The sequence below is a fragment of the Serinus canaria genome, unplaced genomic scaffold, assembly GCF_022539315.1.
Source record: "Serinus canaria isolate serCan28SL12 unplaced genomic scaffold, serCan2020 HiC_scaffold_628, whole genome shotgun sequence".
NCBI classification, from domain to species: Eukaryota; Metazoa; Chordata; class Aves; order Passeriformes; family Fringillidae; genus Serinus; species Serinus canaria.
In genome coordinates, this window is record NW_026108742.1 from 1 (window position 1) to 5612 (window position 5612).

At 49.2% G+C, this 5612-nt stretch overlaps 1 long non-coding RNA gene across 1 annotated transcript; it reads right to left on the bottom strand.

Moving 5' to 3' along the window:
• Positions 1–1279: 1279 nt before the first annotated feature.
• Positions 1280–4948, bottom strand: LOC127061330 (uncharacterized). Its single transcript, XR_007780828.1, has 3 exons — positions 4807–4948; positions 3305–3414; positions 1280–1458 (listed from the first exon to the last, which is right to left on the bottom strand). It is a non-coding gene; the product is annotated as an uncharacterized LOC127061330 (long non-coding RNA).
• Positions 4949–5612: the final 664 nt, after the last annotated feature.

The following is a 5612-nucleotide window of genomic DNA, read 5'->3' on the forward strand; positions in this document are numbered from 1 at the left end:
CAGGTGTCCCCATGTCCCCTGACCGTGTCCCTCTGTCCCCAGGTCGGGTGGTTTCCCGCCAATTACGTGGACGAGGATTTTCCCGATTATTGCTGATTTTGGGGCCACCCCCGATGTCCCCAACGATGTCCCCGAGGATGTCCCTGAGAATGTCCCCAACGATGTCCCCAAGGATGTCCCCATCGATGTCCCCAGGATGTCCCCAAGGACACATCCATCAATGTCCCCAATGATGTCCCTGATAATGTCCCCAAGGATGTCCCCCACGATGTCCCCAAGGATGTCTCCAGTGATGTCCCCAGTGATGTCCCCAGTGATGTCCCCAAGGATGTCCCCAAGGATGTCCCCAGTGATGTCCCCAAGGATGTCCACAAGGATGTCCCCAAGGACCTCCCCAAGGATGTCCCCACGATGTCCCCAACGATGTCCCCAAGGACATCCCCAAGGATATCCCTGATGATGTTCCCAGTGACGTCCCCAAGGATGTCCCTGATGACGTCCCCAGCGATGTCCCCAATGATGTCCCCACAATGTCCCCATGATGTCCCCACAATGTCCCCATGATGTCCCCAGCGATGTCCCCAACGATGTCCCTGATGATGTTCCCAGTGACGTCCCCAAGGATGTCCCCAACAGTGTCCCCAAGGATGTCCCTGATGATGTTCTTAGTGATGTCCCCAAGGATGTCCCCAACAATGTCCCTGATGATGTCCCCACGATGTCCCCAAGGATGTCCCCAAGGACATCCCCAATAATGTCCCCAAGGATGTCCCTACGATGTCCCCAAGGATGTCCCCAAGGATGTCCCCACGATGTCCCCAAGGATGTCCCCAGGATGTCCCCAAGGATGTCCCCAAGGATGTCCCCAGGATGTCCCCACATCTATGAATGTCCCCAAGGACACGATCTATCAATGTCCCCAAGGATGTCCCCATCGATGTCCCCATGATGTCCCCACGATGTCCCCGGTCGCGTCTGTCCCAATAAACCGGGCTGGGCTCCAGGGCAGGCGGAATTTGGCCGATTTTGACCGGAATTGACCCAAAAAAAATTCCGGGAACGGAGCCGGGAACGGCCGGCAAAGGTCAAAGGTCAGAGGTCAAAGGTCATGGCCAGATCTGGGATTTTTGGGAATTCTGGGATTTGGGGATTTGGGGGATTTGGGGGATTTGGGGGATTTTGGGAAGGGGATTTCAGGACTTGGGGAGTTCCAGGATCAAGCGAAGAAAATTCTGGAATTTTGGGAAAGGAAATTTCAGATTTTTGGGGTGAATTCCAGGGATTTTGGGGTGAATTCCGGGGATTTTGGGGTGAATTCTGGGGATTTGGGGTCAGGAGGGTCCCTCGCAGGCCCAGCTCAGCCGCTCCCCGCAGGGACGATCGGCCCAGAGCCCGTCGAGCCCCACGGCCGCGCAGTTCTCCCGGCTGCCCCCGTTGGGTTCCCCCCGCTGCCAAAAACTGACCCCAAAAAGGAAAAAAATGGGATCAGGATCATCAAAATCCCCAAAATCCCAAAAATCCCACCCCGAATTCCATCCAAATCACAAAAAATCCCAAAAATCCCACGGAAATCTGCACCAAATCCCGCTCAAATCCCAAAAATCCGCCCCCAAAAACCCCAAATCCACCAAGTCCTTTAAACCCCATAAATGATCCCATAAATAATCCCCCAAATCCCCAAAATTCCCCAAAACATCCCATAAATAATCCCATAAATAATCCCCAAAATCCCCAAAATTCCCCAAAATATCCCATAAATAATCCCATAAATAATCCCATAAATAATCCTATAAATAATCCCATAAATAATCCCATAAATAATCCCAAAAATCCCCAAAATTATCCAAAAAATCCCTGAAATAATCCCAAAAATCCCCGAAATTATCCAAAATATCCCGTAAATTATCCCATAAATCCCCAAAATTATCCAAAATATCCCATAAATAATCCCAAAAATTCCCCAAATTATCCAAAATATCCCATAAATAATCCCCCAAATTATCCAAAATATCCCATAAATTATTCCCATAAATCCCCAAAATTATCCAAATATCCCATAAATAATCCCAAAATTCCCCTTAATAGTCCCAAAATTCCCACTACAGATTTCCCCCAAATCCCAAGAAAATTCCCAAAAATCCCCCACAAATTCTCACCAAATCCCAAAAAACCACCCCTGGAATTGTCCAAATTCCCCAAGTCCTCAAAATCCCATCAATGACCCCAAAAATCTCATCAATTACCCCAAAACCCCTCAAAAATCCCATAAAAACCCCAAACCTGTTCTTTGGGGTCAGGGTGGTGCCATCCCTGTGGATCCAGGTCCCAAAAACCATATAAATGACCCCAAAACCCCCTAAATAACCCCATAAATGACCCCAAACACCCCATAAATGACCTCAACACCCCATAAATGACCCCAAAACCCCAGAAATGACCCCAAAACCCCATAAATAATCCCATAAGTGACCCCAAAAATACCAGTAAAACCCCATAAGTGACCCCAAAACCCCACAAATGACCCCAAAACCCCATAACTAATCCCATAAATGCCCCCAAACCCCCAGACCTGTTGTTCTTGCCCAGGGCGGCACCGTCTGCGCAGGTCCAGGTTCCAAAAACCCCATAAATGACCCCAAAAATGACCCCCAAACCCCCATAAATGACCCCAAAACCCCACAAATGACCCCAAAACCCCATAAGTGACCCCATAAACCCCAGAGCTGCTGTGCTCCCCCAGGGCGGTGCCGTCCCCGCGGGTCCAGGTCCCAAAAACCCCAAAAATGACCCCAAAACCCCATAAGTGACCCCATAAACCCCAGAAATAACCCCATAAATGACCCCAAAAATGACCCCAGAACCCCCATAAATGACCCCAAAAACCCCAAAAGTGACCCCAAAAATGCCCCATCAAACCCAGACCTGCTGTGCTCGCCCAGGGCGGTGCCGTCCCCGTGGGTCCAGGTCCCAAAAACCCCAAAAGTGACCCCAAAACCCCATAAACCCCAGAGATAACCCCACAAATGACCCCAAAATGCCCCCACAAAAGACCCCATAAATGACCCCATAAATGACCCCATAAATGACCCCACAAATGACCCCAAAAACCCCAGGAATGACCCTAAAAATGCCCCCAAACCCCAGACCTGCTGTGGGCACCGAGGGCGGTGCCGTCCCCGTGGGTCCAGGTCCCAAAATCCCTATAAATGACCCCAAAAATGACACCCAAAACACCTCATAAATGACCCCAAAAACCCCAGAAATGACCCCAAAAGTGACCCCAAAAGTGACCCCAAAGCCAGACCTGCTGTGGGCCCCCAGGGCGGTGCCGTCCCCGCGGGTCCAGGTCCCTTCGCTGTCGCTGTCGCGGATCCCGAGCCAGGACGGGCCCCGGAGCTGGGCCTGGACCAGGGCCTGGGGAACCAGTATGGACCAGTATAAACCAGTATGGACCAGTATGGACCAGTACGGACCAGGATGGACCAGTATAAACCGGTATGGACCAGTATGGACCAGTATAAACCAGTATGGACCAGGATGGACCAGTATAAACCAGTATGGACCAGTATGGACCAGTACGGACCAGGATGGACCAGTATAAACCGGTATGGACCAGTATGGACCAGTATGCACCAGTATGGATCAGTATAAACTGGTATGGACCAGTATGGAGCAGTACGGACCAGTATGGACCAGTACGCACCAGTATGGACCAGTATGGACCAGTATGGACCAGTATGGACCAGTATAAACCGGTATGGACCGGTATGGACCAGTATAAACCAGTATGGACCAGTATAAACCAGTATGGACCAGTATAAACCAGTATGGACCAGTATAAACCAGTATGGACCAGTATGGACCACTATGGACCTGCATGGACCTGTATGGACCTGTATGGACCAGTATAAACCAGTATGGACCAGTACGCACCAGTACAGACCAGTATAAACCAGTACAGACCAGTATAAACCAGTATGGACCAGTATGGACCAGTATGGGCTGTACGGACCAGTACGGATCAGTACAGACAGTACAGACCAGTACAGACCAGTATGGACCAGTATGGACCAGTATAAACCAGTATGGACCAGTATGGACCAGTACGGACCAGTACGGATCAGTACAGACCAGTACAGAGCAGTATGGACCAGTACAGACCAGTATAAACCAGTACAGACCAGTATAGACTGGTATGGACCACTATGGACTAGTATAGACCAGTATAAACCAGTATGGACTGGTACAGACCAGTACGGACCAGTATGGACCAGTACAGACCAATACGGACCAGTAGGGACCAGTACGGACCAGTATTGGGATTTGGGATTTAGGGGATTTGGGGAATTTTGGGGGATTTTTGGAATTTCTGGGATTTTTGATCTTTCCAGAACCAATGGGATTTGAGGGAAATTTGGGATTTTTTGGTGATTTCTGGGATTTGGGATTTTTGGGATTTCTAGGATTTTTTATATTTCCAGAACCAATGGGATTTGAGGGAAATTTGGGATTTTTTGGTGATTTCTGGGATTTTTTATATTTCCAGAATCAATGGGATTTAGGGGAAATTTGGGGTTTTTGGGGGGATTTTTTTGGAATTTCTGGGATTTTTGGCCTTTCCAGAACCAATGGGATTTGAGAGAAATTTGGGATTTTTTTGGGAATTTCTGGGATTTTTGGCCTTTCCAGAACCAATGGGATTTGAGAGAAATTTGGGATTTTTTGGGGAATTTCTGGGATTTTTTCGTTTCCAGAACCAATGGGATTTAGGGGAAATTTGGGATTTTCTGGGATTTCTGGCCTCACCCTCTCCTCGTCGTCGTCGACCTCGAGCAGGCGCGCGCCCAGGGCCCAGCAGAAAGTTCTGGAATCTTCCCAGGGAGCGGCGAAGGCGGAGAAGAAATAACAGGAATTGCGGAAAAACACCCAGCCCCGGGAGCAGGGCAGGAAATCTGGGAAAATCCCAAAGATTTGGGGTCAGAACGGGGGAAATCCCAAAGATTTGGGGAAAATCCCAAAGATTTGGGGTCAGAACGGGGGAAATCCCAAAGATTTGGGGAAAATCCCAAAGATTTGGGGTCAGAACGGGGGAAATCCCAAAGATTTGGGGAAAATCCCAAAGATTTGGGGACCGAAAGGGGGAAATCCCAAAGATTTGGGGAAAATCCCAAAGATTTGGGGGCAGAATTGGGGAAAATCCCAAAGATTTGGGGTCAGAACGGGGAAATCCCAAAGATTTGGGGAAAATCCCAAAGATTTGGGGTCAGATGGGGAGAAATCCCAAAGATTTGGGGTCAGAACGGGGGAAAATCCCAAGATTTGGGAAATCCAAGATTGGGGGCAGGAATTGGGGAAAATCCCAAAGATTTGGGGTCAGAACGGGGGAAATCCCAAAGATTTGGGGAAATCCCAAAGATTTGGGGTCAGAATTCGGGAAAATCCCAAAGATTTGGGGTCAGAACAGGGGAAAGCCCAAAGATTTGGGGGAAAATCCCAAAGATTTGGGGAAAATCCCAAAGATTTGGGGAAAATCCCAAAAATTTGGGGTCAGAACGGGGAAATCCCAAAGATTTGGGGGAAATCCCAAAGATTTGGGGTCAGAACGGGGGAAA